The sequence below is a fragment of the Podarcis bocagei genome, assembly GCF_964188305.1.
Source record: "Podarcis bocagei genome assembly, chromosome: 3".
Taxonomy (NCBI): domain Eukaryota; kingdom Metazoa; phylum Chordata; class Lepidosauria; order Squamata; family Lacertidae; genus Podarcis; species Podarcis bocagei.
Genome location: NC_138127.1, coordinates 110,345,989 through 110,366,710, shown reverse-complemented (window position 1 = coordinate 110,366,710; position 20,722 = coordinate 110,345,989).

Genomic DNA, 20,722 nt, shown 5'->3' with positions numbered 1-20,722 from the left:
GGAACCAACATGATCTCTTTGTGTCGACATTCGTGAAAATCATTACAAACTGCTCTGGAAATTCCTGCATTTCAGGGGGTTGTACTAGATTACCCTTGTGGTCTCTTCTACAATTCTCTGATTCTATGGTACACGATTCCACAAAGACTGAGTAAAATTAACATTGTCAAATCAAATCAAATATCTTTAATACGGTCAATGACCAACAATTGATATTGTCTCTGATGGAAAGTGATGGTGATGTGGCTGTTTGAAGGCGGATATGGGACAGAGAAGGTGTACCATGTCCGATCATTAATAATAATAATAATAATAATAATAATAATAATAATAATAATATGGATTGAGGAAATATAAATGTAAATGTAAATGTATGGGGGGATGGGGAAGAAATTGTGTTGGCTTTGGTACATCTATATTGTAATGTAATATGTGAAAACCAATAATAAAAAAGAAAGAAGAAATAATAATAATAATAATAATAATAATAATAATAATAATAATAATAATATTTATATCCCACCCATCTGGCTGGGTTTCCCCAGCTACTCTGGGCGGCTTCCAACAAAATGTTAAAATACTGTAATGCATCAAACATTAAAAGCTTACCTAAACAGGGCTGCCTTCAGATTAAAATATTTTGGAGAGAGGCAGTAAAGATAATATCAGTAATACACAAACTCAGGATTTGTCACCTGTCTATTCCTTTCTGGCACATCACTCACTTTGGGGAGTTGATTTCCCAGTGTGATAAATCCATACAATATATTTGCAAGGAGTTTCATACCAATCAGTCCTCCTTGCCTTTCTCGCTACTTATTCTTGGTTGCCATCTGTCCTCTTTTTCTAGGACATGTCCGCTTTTCCAAGGGTAAAATTTCCAGGTGGGTTTTTTAAATTTGCCAAAAAATCTCTGGCTATACTTTCAGGATAAGACCTTGAAACAACTGGGGGCTGAAGACTTGCTTTCCTCTTCTCTTCTCCTGCCCTTCTCAGCAATATATCACAGCTATACAGTGGTGCCTTGGTTCTCAAACGCCTTGGTTCCGAAACACCAGAAAACCCAGAAGTAAGTGTTGTAAGGCTGTATATTGTCTCCCTGTTTGTTTAACTTATATGCAGAATTCATCATGCGAAAGGCTGGGCTGGGTGAATCCCAAGGCGGAATTAAGATTGCCGGAAGAAATATAAACAACCTCCGATATGCAGATGACACAACCTTGATGGCAGAAAGTGAGGAGGAATTAAAGAACCTTTTAATGAGGGTGAAAGAGGAGAGCGCAAAATATGGTTGGAAGCTCAACATCAAAAAAACAAAAAACAAAAAAAGTGTATCTGAAGAAGTGTGCATGCACACGAAAGCTTATACCAAGAACTAACTTAGTTGGTCTTTAAGGTGCTACAGGAAGGAATTTTTTTATTTTGACTATGGCAGACCAACACGGCTACCCATCTGTATCAAAAAAACAAAGATCATGGCCACTGGTCCCATCACCTCCTGGCAAATGGAAGGGGAAGAAATGAAGGCAGTGAGAGATTTTACTTTCTTGGGCTCCATGATCACCGCAGATGGTGACAGCAGTCACGAAATTAAAAGACGCCTGCTTCTTGGGAGAAAAGCGATGACAAACCTGGACAGCATCTTAAAAAGCAGAGACATCACCTTACCAACAAAGGTCCGTACAGTGGTGCCTCGCAAGACGAAAAGAATCCGTTCCACGAGTCTCTTCGTCTTGCGGTTTTTTCGTCTTGCGAAGCAAGCCCATTAGCGGCTTAGCTTAGCGGATTAGCACTATTAGCGGCTTAGCGGGCTTAGCGGATCAGCTGATAAGTGGTTTAGCGGCTTAGCGGATCAGCTGTTAAGCGGCTTAGCGGATCAGCTGATAAGCGGCTTAGCGGATCAGCTGTTAAGCGGCTTAGTGGCTTGGGGAAAAGGGGGGGGAGGAAAAAAACCACGCAGGAACTCGCAAGACATTTTCGTCTTGCGAAGCAAGCCCATAGGAAATTCATTTTGCAAAGCACCTCCAAAACGGAAAACCCTTTCATCTAGCGGGTTTTCCGTCTTGTGAGGCATTCGTCCTGCGGGGCACCACTGTATAGTAAAAGCCATGGTTTTCCCAGTAGTGATGTATGGAAGTGAGAGCTGGACCATAAAGAAGGCTGATTGCCGAAGAATGGATGCTTTTGAATTCTGGTGCTAGAGGAGACTCTTGATCATGGACTGCAAGAAGATCAAACCTCTCCATTCTGAAGGAAATCAGCCCTGAGTGCTCACTGGGAGGACAGATCCTGAAGCTGAGGCTCCAATACTTTGGCCACCTCATGAGAAGAGAAGACTCCCTGGAAGAGACCCTGATGTTGGGAAAGATGGAGGGCACAAGGAGAAGGGGACAACGGAGGACGAGATGGTGGGACAGTGTTCTCGAAGCTACCAGCATGAGTTTGGCCAAACTGCGGGAGGCGGTGGTAGACAGGAGTGCCTGGCGTGCTCTGGTCCAGGGGGTCACAAAGAGGCGGACACGACTCAACGACTAAACAACAACATATCTTACAGACACTGCAGTCTCTGCTGACCTTCATTCTAAAGAAACCAAACCCTGGTGACCCCGGATTCTCTCGCCCCTTGGCAATTGGGTGTGTGCAGGGGCGTAGGAAAAAAGGGGGGTTGCCCCAGGTGCCATCATGGAGGGGGGAGACAAATTATAGAGGAACAATTACTGCCCTACTAGGGCGATCCATTAAAAACATTTATTTATTTTTTGAAGATGCCTGCTCCAAAGGTCTTACCTTACTAGCCTAGGGATTATATAGCTACACATGAAATTTCATGCACATCAGTTAATATCTTGATCCTCCTTCAAGAAAACAGCTGTTTCCTTGGCCGTTTTCCTATGTCGTGAAGGCTGAAATTTCAGCAAAGCCTGTGCCTTTGCTAGACTGTTTTTGGGCACCTGCTAAAAGCATTCATCTTTAGGCAAGCATACCTAGATGCTTAGGAAGTTGAAGTAATTTTAATCTTAATATTTTAGCTTTTGTGGAGGCGGTGGAAGACAGGAGTGCCTGGCGTGCTCTGGTCCATGGGGTCACGAAGAGTCGGACACAACTAAACGACTAAACAACAACAACAACAACAACAACAACATGTTTTAAAGTAGGATTGTTAATTTTTCTTGATTTTACTGGTGGGGTGTTTGCTTGTTTGTTGTTTTGGTTAACCGCTTTGCAGGTTTTTTAAAATAGATTTTACTAAATAAATAAACAATAAATATAAATAAAATAACACAAGCCGAAACACAATCCATCCTGTAGATTTAAGTATCTGTCCGTAGTCGCCTACTTGTTATCAGAGGCTCAGAATCCACATTCCTTTGCAAGAAAATAGGAAATAATGTAAAACCATTTTTGCAGGCAAAAAATAAAAAATTAAAATCAATGTGGGGAGGGGGGCTGACAAGAAATTTTCCGCACCGGGTACCACCCATGCCTACGCCTGTGTGTGTGTGTGTGTGTGTGTGTTTGTGCAGCAATATTAATTCATCTAGTGGCCCGGAAGCCTTCTTTCCAAGTTGCTTATGGTGATGCATGTGCCTTTTTAAAAATAACACAAAAGGCCCATTTCCCTGTCCTGGATCTTGGGCCGTTTTTCAAGAGCTCGTCGTCATTGATCTGGAAGAAAGCAGCAGAGCATCTTTCGTCAATAAATATTGCATGGTGCGCAATCCAATACGTTCCGTGACCGAGCAAGATAAGAGGCTGGAAGCAGCTTTCCACACACACACACAAACAGATCTTTCTTTCTTTCTTTCTTTCTTTCTTTCTTTCTTTCTTTCTTTCTTTCTTTCACCAGCTGCCCTATCCAGAGGGTTTTCCCATCGCTCTAAGTACGGTTCTATGCCACCCCAATTCCTGTGCGGTGGGAGACCCCACAGGTTCCAGGCCCTTTCCCAAGTTCAGTTTCCTTGGAATAATGACAATGATTGATTGATTGATTGATTGATTGATTGATTGATTGATTCAGTTTATCCACACCCTAAACCCAGAGGTCTCAGGGAGGTTCACAAACAAGAACACAACATGCAAAATCAAACGAAAAACGTGAAAGATCAAACCAAAACAATTAACCCAATAAAAACACACACACCAAAAGAACTACATTCTAAAAGGGTGTTGGAAGTTAATAAGATCAACTAAAGGCCTAGTTAAAAAGGGAACTTTTTTTTATATATATAGATATATAGATATATAGATATATAGAGATAGAGATATATATAAAAGTTTTTTAACATACATACTTTTACATCGTATTTGTCAGGGGTTCAGAAGCAGAGACGCAGAGAAGGGAGGAGACAGAGAGCGAGGGGGAGGAATACGAAGGAAAGATGAGTGGGGATGACGAACCGAGATCGCCGAGCTTATCCAGTGAGTCCGAGGATTCCCAGAAGGGAGCGCCAGCAGTCAGAGCAAGGGGGGAAAGCAGGGGGACACCCCAGGAAGAAGGGTCCAGAGAGGAATCAGAGAGCAGCAGTTGGAGATCGGGACCCACGTACCCAGACGGGAACAGCGGGGAGAAAGGGGACCAGATATCGGGTTCCGGAGGCTTTCAGAAGGAGGGAGGGCATGAGTCAGGAGTAGTCACGCCCACCTCGGGGAGCGACGAAACGATCAAGAGGAAGGTTGAGAGTTGGGCGCGCGCGCCAAGTTCAAATGTAGCGGAAGCTGGCGCAGTAAGCAGCCCAGAGAGTGAACCAGGTCCCAAAGCCCGCCGCAAGGAGGCGGAAGGGTCAGGGGGGTCCGCGTCAGAAGAGAGTAGGAAGAAGGAGACCCCGGGGGGCAGAAGGACCCAGAGACGGAGGGAAAGGCGCAGGAGGTGGAGCAAGGCTAGGGTATTAAGCTGGTGTGCTAGAGGCGGAGACTCAGACGGGTCTTCGCCGGTCTGACCTAGAAGAAGTAGGGCTGCACATTGCAGTTTGGAAATGGAACCTGTAATCCAATAAAGACTCTTTTAACCTGAACGCTGGCTAGCGTGGTCCTATGTGAGCTGGGACTGAGTGGCAGCCCTGACAGTAAGACCCGTCTCTTTAAAGCTTCGGACACCTGATACCTCGCAGCGGAGGCAGAAGCAGCGAGAGGAGGAAATTGGTGTTTGGGAGCGAGCTCACAACGGTTGGCAGAGATGACGGAAGCAGAGAAAATTTTAGCGCTGCAACAGGCAGTGACCCAATTGAACGCGGAGGTACAGGCATCCAAGAAAAGGGAGGAGGATGCGGCAGCCGCCTACAGAGATCTCCACGCCAGGTTTGAAGCATTGGTTAAGCATGGGCAGCCAGGACCCAGACCGGAGGGGGTTGGGTTGGCACGGAGAGCAGGAGGGCTTGTGGCTCACTTCGATGGGAATTTACAACAGTACCCCAATTTTCGAGCAGACGTAATGTGCGCACTGCAACTGCTGGCGAAAGACTTTAGGGATGAGGAAGAGAAAGTGGGGTTTATACTATCCCATTTGCATGGGGATGCGAAAGCGTGGCTACGCAATTTGTGGAGGGATAAAGATCCGGCGCTTCAGAATGCAGATGCCTTTATCAAAGCGATGGATGCGTGCTTTTTATCTACCATTGACGTGGATCTTGCCCGACGGGAGATTCATGGACTGAAACAAGGGAGGGCGAGCGTACGCCAGTATCACGCCCGCTTTTTTGCGCTGGTCAGTGCCTTAGAATGGGACCGGGATTCGCCCCCAGTCAGAGACCTCTTCTGGGAAGGTTTGAGCAGTGCTGTTAAAGACGAAATTGCGAGGGGGGAGAGGCCCCGGAGCACGCAGGAGGTGGTCCAAAGGGCGCTGACTGTGGGGGTGAGGCTGGAAGAACGTCCATGGTGCAGAGACGAAGGACGTGGAGGGCGCGAAGCAGCGAGAAGTTTCTCTTTCGTTCCCAGGGAAGCTGCGCGTGCGCAATCCACACCTCCGCCAGGAGGGGGAGTGGAACCTATGGAGGTGGGAGGCGCCAGGGCTCAGTCAGCTACCAGAGCCCCTGCACCGGCGGCAGTCAAGACTAAACCTCCTAGAGGGACCAGGAAGTGTTATATATGCGACAGCTCTCAACACTTGGCGAAAGAGTGTCCCCAGAGGAGCTCCAAGCACACTGCAGCCTCCGCAATGGTGAAAGCGGCCACGCAACACAGCGAACAACAGCAGGGAAACGACGATGTCTGGCTGGAGACAGAGGCACTGGGGCCCAGCCAGACGCATCACTGAAGCAGTCCCCAGCAATCTTGCAACCCACGGACCCCCTCCCACCCAAACCAGTAGTGCAACTCACAGCATCTCTCCAGCTGCCCGATGGCGTCACTATCGAAGTGCCGCTTTCTGTGGATTCTGGAAGCAACGCAGACTTTATAGCACAGGATTTTGTGGAGCAGCACGCTATACAGCTATTACCGGCCACTCTGCCCCTGCAAGTCGTCACAGTGGATGGTAGAGAGTTGCTGGGGGGGCAGGTGGTGAAGCAAACGCCGCCAATGGTGATGCGCCTTGGCAACCACAGGGAAGTCATCAGTTTTAACGTCACCCGCCTGTCGGACACACCCATTGTGTTGGGCATGAGTTGGCTGGACAGGCACAGTCCGACACTGGCTTGGTACCAGCGACAGCTGATCTTCGGCTCCTCTTACTGCGCAGAACACTGCATCCTGCCCGAACAGGAGGGAGAGGAGGAGGAATCACAACTGCAGTTGGGAACGTTGCAAGCAGTCCCCCACAAATATGCAGACTTTCTGGAGGTCTTCTGCGAGAAGGAGGCAGACAAGTTACCACCGCACAGGCAATATGACTGCAAGATTGACCTCCTACCAGGGGCGACGCTACCGAAGGGGAGGCTGTATTCCATGTCGGAGGATGAACTACAGGAACTCAAACAGTTCATAGATCACAATTTGGAGCGCGGTTTCATCCGGGAGTCCAGGGCAGTAGGGGGCAGTCCTGTTTTCTTTGTGAAGAAGAAGGACACGCCCCAAAAAAGGCTGGTGGTGGATTTTCGCCTCTTGAACAAGATGACCAAGCCCTCTGATTTCCCCATGCCCAGGATTGACGACCTACTGGCGACGGTGCGCAAGGGACGCGTGTTTACCAAGTTGGACCTGCGAGGGGCGTACAATCTCATCCGCATGAGGGAGGGCGATGAGTGGAAGACAGCCATGTTCACGCCTCTGGGAACCTACGAGTACAGAGTGATGCCGTTTGGATTGCAAAACGGTTCTCACTGTTTTCAAGCTTTCATGCATCATGTGTTGGCGGGACTCCTCTACAAGAAGTGCGTCTGCTTTCTGGATGACATCCTGATATTCTCCGAGTCGCAGCAAGCGCATGACCAGGATGTTCAGGAGGTGCTGGAGAGGTTGCAGCAGCATAGACTGTACGCCAAACTGGAGAAGTGCCAGTTCGACACGACGGAGGTGGATTTCTTGGGTTACAAGTTGTCGGACAAGGGGCTAGCCATGGACAGCGCCAAGGTGCGAGCGGTGTTGGATTGGAAGAGCCCGCGCAACCGGAAGGAGGTCCAGCGGTTTGTCGGCTTCGCCAACTTCTATCGCAAGTTTATCAAAGGGTTCGCGATGCAGACGGCGGCTATTACGGACACGCTAAGCTCCAAGAAAAAGAAATTCATCTGGACGGAGCAGGCAGAGCAGTCCTTTCAGGCACTCAAGCGTCTCTTCGCGTCGGAAGAGCAACTGCTGCATATCGACCCCAGCAGACCGATGCGGGTAGAGACAGACGCGTCCGATAGAGCAGTGGGAGCTGTCCTGCTGCAGAGGGACCCACAGGGGGTCTGGAGACCGGGAGCGTTCTACTCCAGAAAGCTCAGCAAGTCGGAGCAGAACTACACCATCTGGGACAGGGAGTTGCTTGCCATTCATGCAGCATTCAAAGCATGGAGGCACTTCCTGATCGGCGCCAAGCACACGGTGCAGGTCTGCACGGACCACAAGAATCTGGAGCACTGGCGCACGGCGAAGTTCCTGAACCAGAGGCAGATACGTTGGGCGGAGTTCTTTGCTGACTTCGATTTCCGAATAGAGTACGTCCCAGGCGACACCAACATCATGGCGGATGCACTGTCCCGAAAACCGCAATACCTCGAAGAGGCGACGCCAGCGGCAGCCATGCACATCTTCGCGCCAACAGCGTGGGCGTGCGCTTCAGCCACAGTAGACCTGGATGCGGTGCGGCGGGCGTTGCAGGACGACTCATTCGCGCAGGCGAAGATGGCCGAGGTGCACAAGGGCACGGCGAAGAGCGACGAGTTCCAGATACGGGACGGCTTGCTCTTACGTAAAGGGGCCATCTACGTGCCGGGAGATGAACTTCGCGCCAAGGTACTGCAGCAGTTGCACGACGCACCCACGGCCGGGCACTTTGGCACGGAAAAAACGGTGGAATTAGTCGCAAGGGACTTTTGGTGGCCCAGACTGAGAGGGGAAGTCGCGGACTACGTCGCGAGGTGCGACACCTGCCAGAGGGCCAAGCCGGTGCACAAACCACCGGCGGGACTGCTCGAACCGCTGCAAACGCCGTTTGAACCGTGGGAGAGGGTGGCCCTGGACTTTGTCACGGATCTACCCAGCTCGAGAGGCAAGACGGCTGTACTAGTGGTGGTGGACTTGTTCACCAAGATGGCACACTTCATACCGTGTGCGAAGGTGGCCACGGCAGAACAAACAGCCAAACTGTTCATAGATCACGTGTTCAAAGTGCACGGGCTGCCGCGGTCTATACTGTCCGACCGCGGTCGCCAGTTCATCTCGAATTTCTGGCAGAAGCTGATGGGCTTCCTGAACGTCAAAATCAACCTGACATCAGCGAGACACCCGCAGACCAACGGGCAAGCGGAGAGGGTCAATGCCATCATGCAGCAGTACCTGAGATGCTATGCCAATCAACAGCCTGCGACGTGGGTGGATTACCTGCCGCTCGCCGAGTTCGCCTACAACAACACGAAGCACGTGTCCACAGGGGTGACACCGTTCTTCGCCAACAATGGGAGGAATCCCAGAACCTTCCCGGGACTGGACAGAGTGGGGGAAGGGGAACCGCAGACGGTGGACGCTTTCGCGTCTGAGTTGCAGGAGGTCCACGATCAACTCCGACGGCAGCTGGAGCTAGCGAAGCACGCATACAAGGTGCAAGCGGACAAGCACAGGCGGGTTGGCGAAGAGATCCGAGTGGGAGACTGGGTCTGGTTGGCAGCCCACGCAGTGCCGACCAGATCGTTAGCCAAAAAGAAGTTGGGGCACAAGCAACTCGGTCCATACCAAGTCGAAGCGCAGATCAACCCAGTAGCTTTCAGGCTGGTGCTACCGGAGGGTTCCAGGATGCATCCGGTGTTCCACAGGTCGGTGCTCACTCCCTACAGGACACCTCACAGGTTCCAGGAACCAGGAACAGCACCGAGTCCGTCTCAGGAGCGGTCGGAGGCGGGAAGATTGCCACAGCAGGACCCCATCAACGAAGTCACGGAGATTTTGGACTCCAGATGGGGGGAAGACGGAGTGGAATACCTCCTAGCCAGAGAGGGCACCCGGGCTAGTGCTAATAGCTGGGTGCCAGACTACGCTTTGGAGGAACCCCTGCTCAAGGACGAGTTTCATGCCCTTTTCCCACACAGACCCATGCCAGCAGGCTTCTTCGACGACTGGTTGTTCACGCCCACACTTTCCTCCAGCACGTTCCATGGCTTCGACTCGGACGGGGAGCCCGCACAGCGCACACATTCCCCAGAGGGGTCACCGGAGGGTTCGGCGTCCGACACCTCGTATTGGTGGGACGATCGGCCAGAGGAGCAGTGGCGCCGGCGGTGGCTGGAGATGCCAGGTCAAGCGACCGACGCAGAGACTGACATGGACGTGTGCGGGGAGGATCTCGGTTTCGAGCACGGCGGCACTGAAATGGAGGCAGAGCAGCTCACCGTTGACGAACGCGAGGAGGAAGACTCGGAGGTCTTCAGTTGGCGGCCAGCAACGAGGAGCGAACTGTATCCGGCATTCACTCCTGTGATGATGGAGCACCCTGCAACCACCCTTGAAAGTGGGGAGGGGGGAAGGGGGGGCTTCGAGGGGGGGATGGATGTCAGGGGTTCAGAAGCAGAGACGCAGAGAAGGGAGGAGACAGAGAGCGAGGGGGAGGAATACGAAGGAAAGATGAGTGGGGATGACGAACCGAGATCGCCGAGCTTATCCAGTGAGTCCGAGGATTCCCAGAAGGGAGCGCCAGCAGTCAGAGCAAGGGGGGAAAGCAGGGGGACACCCCAGGAAGAAGGGTCCAGAGAGGAATCAGAGAGCAGCAGTTGGAGATCGGGACCCACGTACCCAGACGGGAACAGCGGGGAGAAAGGGGACCAGATATCGGGTTCCGGAGGCTTTCAGAAGGAGGGAGGGCATGAGTCAGGAGTAGTCACGCCCACCTCGGGGAGCGACGAAACGATCAAGAGGAAGGTTGAGAGTTGGGCGCGCGCGCCAAGTTCAAATGTAGTGGAAGCTGGCGCAGTAAGCAGCCCAGAGAGTGAACCAGGTCCCAAAGCCCGCCGCAAGGAGGCGGAAGGGTCAGGGGGGTCCGCGTCAGAAGAGAGTAGGAAGAAGGAGACCCCGGGGGGCAGAAGGACCCAGAGACGGAGGGAAAGGCGCAGGAGGTGGAGCAAGGCTAGGGTATTAAGCTGGTGTGCTAGAGGCGGAGACTCAGACGGGTCTTCGCCGGTCTGACCTAGAAGAAGTAGGGCTGCACATTGCAGTTTGGAAATGGAACCTGTAATCCAATAAAGACTCTTTTAACCTGAACGCTGGCTAGCGTGGTCCTATGTGAGCTGGGACTGAGTGGCAGCCCTGACAGTATTCAATTTTTTTTTTACTTCCATCAGTCCTATCTGAAAATTTTCTAATCTAATTTCTTACTGTGCATTTCTTATCTACCCTATTACATTTCAAACTCATAACCAATATCTCTATCTTTTTCTACTTTGTAACATGTCGTATATTTCTCCTTACAAAACTGTTTTCCGTCAGAATGGATAGGTTTGATTTTCTTGCAGTCCATGGGACTCTCAAGAGTCTCCTCCAGCACCAGAACTGTAGGATATAGGGTTTTATTTACAACCTGAGCACAGGATGCAGGGGCTCGCAGCATCGAAACCCCGGCAGGTCTTGCATCTGCAATAGTCACAGCTTTGGACCCAGCACAGAGCAAGGGGCCTCTGGGTCTCCAGCTCCCAGCTTGCTTTTGGCTCAGCTCACACCCCCAAAATTGCTCTGCTGTTGTTGTTGTTTAGTCGTTTAGTCGTGTCCGACTCTTCGTGACCCCCTGGACCAGAGCACGCCAGGCACTCCTGTCTTCCACTGCCTCCCGCAGTTTGGTCAAACTCATGCTGGTAGCTTCAAGAACACTGTCCCACCATCTCGTCCTCTGTCTTCCCCTTCTCCTTGTGCCCTCCATCTTTCCCAACATCAGGGTCTTTTCCAGGGAGTCTTCTCTTCTCCTGAGGTGGCCAAAGTCTTGGAGCCTCAGCTTCAGGATCTGTCCTTCCAGTGAGGACTCAGGGCTGATTTCCTTCAGAATGGAGAGGCTTGACCTTTTTGCAGTCCATGGGACTCTCCAGAGTCTCCTTCAGCACCGGAATTCAAAAGCATCCATTCTTCGGCGATCAGCCTTCTTTATGGTCCAGCTCTCACTTCCATACATCACTACTGGGAAAACCATAGCTTTTACTATACGGACCTTTGTTGGCAAGGTGATGTCTTTGTTGTGCAAGGAGAAGGGGACGATGGAGGACGAGATGGTTGGACAGTGTTCTCGAAGCTACCAGCATGAGTTTGACCCAACTGGGGAAGGCAGTGGAAGACAGGAGTGCCTGACGTGCTCTGGTCCAGGGGGTCATGAAGAGTCGGACACGACTAAACGACTAAACAACAACCTCCTGCCCATCTGGCTGGGTCTCCCCAGCCACTCTGGGCAGCTTCCAACAGAGATTAAAAATACATTAAAATGTCACACATTAAAAACTTTCCTGAACAGGGCTGCCTTCAGATGTCTTCTAAAAGTCAGGTAGTTGTTTATTTCCTTAACATCTGATGGGATAGGCACCACCAGCGAGAAGGCCCTCTGCCTGGTTCCCTGTAACTTGGCCTCTCGCCAGAAGGCCCTCGGAGCTGGACCTCAGCGTTCGGGCAGAACAATGGGGGTGGAGACGCTCCTTCAAACGGATTCGACTCTTCCCTCAGCGACGACTCCTCTTGGTTCCTAATTTTTGCCGTCAGTTTTTGTCGTCGTCCTCTGTTACCTCCCAACCCTCTTTGGGTTCAGGACCTTAAGAATCGGAAGGGAACTCGGGGCACCATCCAAACTGACCCCCTCCCATCCAAACTGACAAACCCACAGCATCACTTAAGGAATAAGTCGACGCCGACAATGCTCTACTGACAATCGAAACAGGTGCAAAACCTCCGGGAGCTTCTGTTCTCCAGCACAAATGTGCTAATGCGAGGTGGGAGTCACAAAGGTAATTGGGAGCCTTTGTTTTGAGAAGCAAAAGCGGGCGCTCGAAAGAGTAGCTGAGCTTCACTGGAGACAATTTGTGGGCGAGTGAGAGGTGAAGTTGCTCTTCTGCAATTGCTTTGGGCGCCTCTGCAAATAGCTCCCCTGTTTCCCCTACCCCAATTCAGCCTCTATCACGCAGGAATAAATAATGGGGTTTTCTTTTATCCTGTATTCCACTGGTGCTTTCTTCCCCAGGCAGACACTCGCTGCATTAAAAGAGATAATAATCAGGAGGAGAAGAACAGCTCGCAAAAGGCTCTCCTTCGCGTCTCATTAAGTCTTTGGCGTCCGACGTGATGAGCATTTTGGGGCTCCGTTGGGACTCAACGAGGCAGATGAGGATGCTGACAGGCCCATTTCCTTGCCACTCACCCTATTCCTCTTCATTATCCGGGTTTACTCCGCCACTCAGCACATCATGGTTTGGAAACCATGATAAATGGGCTGGCTGCTGTGTTTCCCCCAGCCGACAGGCCACCTGGGATTCCCTTGCGGATTGGGACACATTTGGCACCAAAGCACAAGGCTTTGTTGTTGTTGTTTAGTCGTTGAGTTGTGTCCGACTCTTCGTGACCCCCTGGACCAGAGCACACCAGGCACTCCTGTCTTCCACGGCCTCCCGCAGTTTGGTCAAACTCATGCTTGTAGCTTCGAGAACACTCTCCCACCATCTTGTTCTCTGTCTTTTTTTTTTTTTTAAAGATTTTTATTGGTTTTACAAAAAATTTTTAAAACAATACAAACATATAAAAAGACATACAAACATGTATAGTTTCGTACCCTTTTTTTCATAATCCTTGTTTCTCGACTCCCCCATACCTCCCCTTTCTGTATCCCAATGTCCAAAGTTTTTCAGCAACTTCTAAATAGTTCTGTCAAACCTCTGTCCTCTTAATCTTTCCTTCATTCTAATCTTATATCGCTGTAACCCTTTCTTTCTCAAAACCTCGACATTCTAACATTCATGCAGTTTATAGTAGTCCTTAAGGTAAATTTTAAACTTCTTCCATTCTTCTTCCGCCGTCTCCTTCCCCTGATCACGGATTCTGCCAGTCATCTCAGCCAGTGTCATGTAGTCCATCACTTTCATCTGCCATTCTTCCAGGGTGGGTAGATCTTGTGTCTTCCAATACTTTGCGATAAGTATTCTTGCTGCTGTCGTGGCGTACATAAAGAAAATTCTGTCTCTCTTTGACACCAATTGGCCGACTATGCCAATCAGAGACTGCAGTGTCTGTAAGATATGTTGTTGTTTAGTCGTTTAGTCGTGTCCGCCTCTTCGTGACCCCCTGGACCAGAGCACGCCAGGCACTCCTGTCTTCCACTGCCTCCCGCAGTTGGTCAAACTCATGCTGGTAGCTTCGAGAACACTGTCCAACCATCTCGTTCTCTGTCGTCCCCTTCTCCTTGTGCCCTCCATCTTTCCCAACATCAGGGTCTTTTCCAGGGAGTCGAGCCTTCTCATGAGGTGGCCAAAGTCTTGGAGCCTCAGCTTCAGGTTCTGTCCTTCCAGTGAGCCCTCAGGGCTGATTTCCTTCAGAATGGAGAGGTTGGATCTTCTTGCAGTCCATGGGACTCTCAAGAGTCTCCTCCAGGACCAGAATTCAAAAGCATCCATTCTTCGGCGATCAGCCTTCTTTATGGTCCAGCTCTCACTTCCATACATCACTACTGGGAAAACCATAGCTGTAACTATACAGACCTTTGTTGGCAAGGTGATGTCTCTGCTTTTTAAGATGCTGTCTAGATTTGTCATTGCTTTCCTCCCAAGAAGCAGGCATCTTTTAATTTCATGACTGCTGTCACCATCTGAAGTGAAGCAGAAGGCTAGGCAACTGTAATGCCTTCTTCCAGGGGCTGCCCTTGAAGACTGTTCACAAAAAAAATCAAAAAATCTGTATAAGGCAGATTTCTCAGCAGCAGAGAAATCTGCCTTATACAGAATTTTTTTTGTGGGTGCCCGGGCCCCCAGGGCCCCTATAGTTGGTGCCTGTGATTCAGTCTGACCCTCTTCTGACCCACAACAATATGTTCATTCTGCAGTGCTGCTCAGCTGCATTCTGCAACCTAGCTCAGAGATGGAAGAGTGTGGAACCTGGCGAAGCGCACATAGGGTTGGATGTTTCCTCCAAGCAGAAGGTCCATGGCTCAATCTCCAGTGAAAAGGGATCTCATTGTCTCTGAGAAGACAGAAGTACTGTTTTTGGGGGACAGGAGGCGGGCGGGGGTGGAGGACTCCCTGGTCCTGAATGGGGTAACTGTGCCCCTGAAGGACCAGGTGCGCAGCCTGGGAGTCATTCTGGACTCACAGCTGTCCATGGAGGAGCAGGTCAGTTCTGTGTCCAGGGCAGCTGTTTATCAGCTCCATAAAAATATGCAGGCTGAGACCTTCCCTGCCTGCAGACTGCCCCGCCAGAGTAGTGCATGCTCTAGTTATCTCTCGCTTGGACTACTGCAATGCGCTCTACGTGGGGCTACCTTTGAAGGTGACCCGGAAACTACAACTAATCCAGAATGTGGCAAATAGACTGGTGAGTGAGGGCGGCCGCCGAGACCACATAGCACCAGTCTTGAAAGACCTACACTGGCTCCCAGTATGTTTCCGAGCACAATTCAAAGTGTTGGTGCTGAGCTTGAAAGCCCTAAACGGCCTCGGTCCTGTATACCTGAAGGAGCGTCCCCACCCCCATCGTCCAGCCCGGACACTGAGGTCCAGGGCCAAGGGCCTTCTGGTGGTTCCCTCATTGCAAGAAGCCAAGTTACAGGGAACCAGGCAGAGGGCCTTCTCAGTAGTGGCACCCGCCCTGTGGAACGCCCTCCCACCAGATGTCAAAGAGATAGACAACTACCTGACATTTAGAAGACATCTGAAGGCAGCCCTCTTTAGGGAAGCTTTTAATGTTTAATAGGTTATTGTATTTTAGTGTTTTGTTGGAAGCCGCCCAGAGCGGCTGGGGAAGCCCAGCCAAATGGGCGGGGTATAAATAATAAATTATTCTTATTATTCTTATTATTCTTTAGCTGGGCTGGGGAAGACCCATGCCTGAGCCTTGCGGGGGATCCACTGCGCGCCGGAGGAGATTCAGCTCTGCATATGTTTTAATGTATTTTTAATCTCCTGTTGGAATCCGCCCAGAGCGGCTGGGGAAACCCAGCCAGATGGGCGGGGTATAATACATTATTATATTATTATTATGCATATGGCAGCTTTCTATGCTTGAATGAGGGCCCCCTTCCCAGCACCTGAACCCAGGGGCACAGTTCTGGGCACACAGCTAGCAGAGAAAAGGTTAAATGTCCACATCAGCTGTGGAATCTACCTGCTTGTAACAAAATCTCCTGAAGTACCATCTGGTTACACCAAAGGTTCTGGAAAAGCATTTGGTGTCCTGCAGTGACCTAGTTTGTGTTAATTTTCCAAGCGGTGTAAACAGATCCGTTCTTGCACTTTCTCTCTCCTCAGATTCCTCAGAATGAGGGAGACCAGGGGACTCCATTGCAACACTGGAGTAGGACCAGTGAGTTGGAGTGGCTTTTTCCCTTTTCATTTTAAGGTTGAGCAACAACAGCACCTCTGCAACAAAAGAAACTCTTCCCACTTAGCAGCTATGATGCATCACACAATAAAGTCATGTTATGTAACACTTCAAAGAGAAGAGAGAATCCAGATTAATAAAAGGGGGGGGGGGAATAGCATAATATCAGAAAAGTCAAACCAGCCAATATAAGAACCTAAGAAGATCAATGCTGGATCCGGCCAATGACCCATCAAGTCCAGCATCCTGTTCTCACAGTGGCCAACCCCTGGGAAACCAGCAAGCAGGATTCGAACTCAGGACCAACTCTTCCCTCCTTTGGTTTCCAGCAACTGGGATTCAGAAGTGTCGCTGCCTCGAAAAGGCTTTATGTCAGAGGTTCCCAAAAGCCACTTCCAGCCTTCGGAGGAGGTGGAGTTGCGGGCTTCACGGCTCCAGCCCCCGCATGATTGGGGGGATTCCCGGCCGCGTCACCACCTGGCCAGCCAATCGGCTGGCTCTGGGGGTGTGGCCTGCCTTATTTAAAGCAGGATGCGGCCGGGGATCTCTCTCGTTTGCTGCCTACCAGCTGATCCTGTTTCCCACCCTCCCACCCTTTAAGGTTTTCGTTCCTTGACCTTGCTATGGACCTTGGTTGGTCACCATAGAGGGGCCTGGTAGGATTTTTTCCACTTGGCAAACTGGCACCAGCCACTTGGTTTTTGCCTAATGTAAAGGTAAAGGGACCCCTGACCATTAGGTCCAGTCGTGGCCGACTCTGGGGATGCGGCACTCATCTTTATTGGCCAAGGGAGCCGGCGTACAGCTTCCGGGTCATGTGGCCAGCATGACTAAGCCGCTTCTGGCGAACCAGAGCAGCGCACGGAAATGCCGTTTACCTTCCCGCCTGAGCGGTACCTATTTATCTACTTGCACTTTGACGTGCTTTCGAACTGCTAGGTGGGCAGGAGCAGGGACCGAGCAACAGGAGCTCACCCTGTCACGGGGATTCGGACCGCTGACCTTCTGATCGGCAAGCCCTAGGCTCTGTGGTTTAACCCACAGCGCCACCCGCGTCAACCTCATAGCAAATTGTCACAACTTTCTGGGTATTGGCAGTTAGGCATTGGTATAGTTGTGTAGATGGAAGAGGGGAAGTAGCGCCATCACCTGCCCCACATATTGAAGGGTAGTCTGATAAAGGATTCCAGGGCGCGTGGCCCTGTCCGAAACCTAGGGAGGTGAGGGCCTAAGGCACACCCCCTAACGGTGACCCCGGGGGAGTTCCTAGTTGATGTACATCAGCAGTACTCCCCTACTGGTGGTTAACCCTTCCCGGACTTCAAGTGGACGGTCTGTAGTCGGATATAGTCGGCTAGGACCAGTGCCTAAGCCAATACCGCTCATCACCTGTAACCAATAAAGTTGTGGCCTTTGTTGGTGTTGTTTAGTCGTTTAGTCGTGTCCGCCTCTTTGTGACCCCCTGGACCAGAGCACGCCAGGCCCTCCTGTCTTCCACTGCCTCCTGCAGTTTGGTCAAACTCATGCTGGTAGCTTCGAGAACACTGTCCCACCATCTCGTCCTCCGTCGTCCCCTTCTCCTTGTGCCCTCCATCTTTCCCAACATCAGAGTCTTTTCCAGGGAGTCTTCTCTTCTCATGAGGTGGCCAAAGTCTTGGAGCCTCAGCTTCAGGATCTGTCCTTCCAGTGAGCACTCAGGGCTGATTTCCTTCAGAATGGAGAGCTTTGACCTTCTTGCAGTCCATGGGACCTTATTTAGCCCATTAACCTTAATAATTGTGTCATTATTTCCAACGGGGGGGGGGGGGACTCACCACGCAACTTTTGTCACCTGGAAGACGTAGCAAGCTTGTTTTCTCCTGCTCTGGAGGGCAATACTCAAACCATCATATGATCGCTATAGCCAGGATGACCCTGCTCTGCTGTGCAAATCAGGAGGGGGCAAGGTAAAGGGAAATCCTCTCTCTGCACATAACTGTCGCATTATGGGGAAGCATTGCTTCTTTTCTCTTGCATTCTGGAAAGTCTTGCTTCTAAGCTTTGTTTTGCTCACGCTGCACAAACTGTGCTGATGCTAAGACATTCCATCATCACCCTGGTGCGTTCTGTTCACCTTGAGTTCACACCATATCAATCTGTACTTACCCCTCCTTGTACATTCCTTTTTCGTACCACTCTGGTACGGGCAGCCCGAACCCATGCCTGTGTAAACTCCGCTGTTCCTTTTCCCAACCTTTAACCTGTCTATGACTGATGTCTCATATGCAATAATTAATGTCTTGTATGCAACCCTTGTTTTGAACTTATGTTAACCAATCAGCAACAAGCACACATGGCAAACGCAGTAATATTCAATAAAAGGGAGTCTCCGAGGCTTGCTCGGGAGACGCCTCCCATATGACACCTATCTGCTCGTCTGTCGTTCATTTTCAATCCAACAGCAAGGTTTCTGAATCCTGGTTGCTGGAAGCTGCAAGAGAGCTCTTGTGGTCAGGTTCTGCTGGTGGGTTTCTCTTTGCTGCATCTGATCAGCAAATGTGAGACTAGGATACTGGACTAGATGAGCCCCCTTTGGCCTGATCTAGCAAGCTCTTCTTAAGCCAGCAGGGAGAGTGTTGCTCTCGTCCTCAAATCCTGCTTGCAGATTTCCCATTATGGGCACTTGGTTGGCTACTGTGAGATCAGGGTGCTGGACTAGCAAAACCAAAGAGACGGCTGCAGTCATCCTGACGAAGCCCCTACCAGAGGAGAGTTTCTGGAACCTTTGTGTCAAGCTGGGACCCTGGGTGGTTGAATAAGATAAAGGGTAAAAGGTAAAGGACCCCTGGACAGTTAAAGTCAGGTCAAAGGCGACTATGGGGTTGCGGCACTCATCTCGCTTTCAGGCCAGCGTTTGTCTGCAGACAGCTTTCTGGGTCATGTGGTCAGCAGGACTAAACCGCTTCTGGCACAATGGGACACCGTGACGGGAACCAGAGCGCATGGAAACACCGTTTACCTTCCCGCCGCAATGGTACCTATTTATCTACTTGCGCTGGTGTGCTTTCGAACTGCTAGGTCGGCAGAAGCTGGGACAGAGCAACGGGAGCTCACCCCGTTGCATGGATTCAAACCACCGACCTTCCGATCAGCAAGCTCAAGAGGCTCGGTGGTTTAGACCACAGCGCCACCCGCATCCCTGAATAATATATATGTATTTGTGTATGTTGTATTGCCTGAGAAGGGGTATATGGGATGTAACATAAGCAGTCAAATACAACATTTCCTGTTTGCCTAGAGTGGACACAGACAGGGGGATGTTGCTCCAGCCAGTCAAACTTCCTGTCACACCTGATCTGGAGCATCCCTCCTTCGCAGGTGACCAGGTAGGTGGGCATGACCCATCCAGACCCCACAAAAGGTCCAGTCACGCAGCCACCTCCTCTCTTTCGATGCCTTTTCTTCTCCTGGACTGCATGTGGGATCAGTTCCTGTATGGGATGAACTCAAACCCTCTTCTGCAGTGCTCTTTTTCCTGCGGGGACGCAGGGCGATGCATAACCTAAACATTCTGTGAATCTTTGTACTTTTGTCCAACTACTGTATTCATTTCCCCTGATTTGAACTATAAAATGGTGATTTTCTTGAGTCAAAATGAGAGGACCCCTAAACATTTTTTTAAAGAAAAAAAAGCACTGCTCTTCTGTAAGGTAAAGGTAAAGGGACCCCTGACCATTAGGTCCAGTCGCGGACGACTCTGGGGTTGCAGCGCTCATCTCGCTTTATTGGTGGAGGGAGCCGGCGTACAGCTTCCGGGTCATGTGGCCAGCAGGACTAAGCCACTTCTGGTGAACCAGAGCGCATGGAAACGCCGTTTACCTTCCCACCGGAGTGGTACCTATTTATCTACTTGCACTTTGACGTGGTTTTGAACTGCTAGGTTGGCAGGAGCAGAGACCGAGTAATGGGAGCTCACCCCGTCACGGGGATTCGAACCGCCAACCTTCTGATCGGCAAGTCCTAGGCTCTGTGGTTTAACCCACAGTGCCACCCTTACTGCTCTTCTGTAACTGTAAGCTAAAGCCTGCCTTCAGGGATCCAACTGTGAACTGAATGTGAGTAAACTTCTTATTGTTACACCCCCCAGATGGGCCATTGGCCTGATCCAGCCTTATGTTCTGAAATATTAGAAAATGCAATGAGTCTCCAGCTGCCTCCCCCAAAAGGACACCGAACAAGAGTTATAAGGCTTCAATGCCTGAAAATTCTCACCCACTGGAAGATTGTGATGCTCATTACAGAATGATGCCATTTTCAGGAAGCTCCAGCCTTCCTGGTGTTTAGAAAGGATTAACCCTTCTCTGTGTATTCTTATTTAGACTGTGAAATTACTGCCCAGCTTTTGCTCTCCGAGGTGTCCAGGCTGCCAGTGGGATCCTAATGGAAACCGAACACGGTTTGCTCTTATCGTGGCAGGTGCTAATTTCTAGTCAGCTATGAATTGAGAAAACATTCTCCGTCGCCGTCTCTGCCGGAGCCGCTGCAGAAAGATACCTGCTGGTCACTGTTAGGAGGAGACATTAGAAGAACGACTGGCGCTCCAGTGCCAAGTGAGAGGGATGCTTTGTCCAGA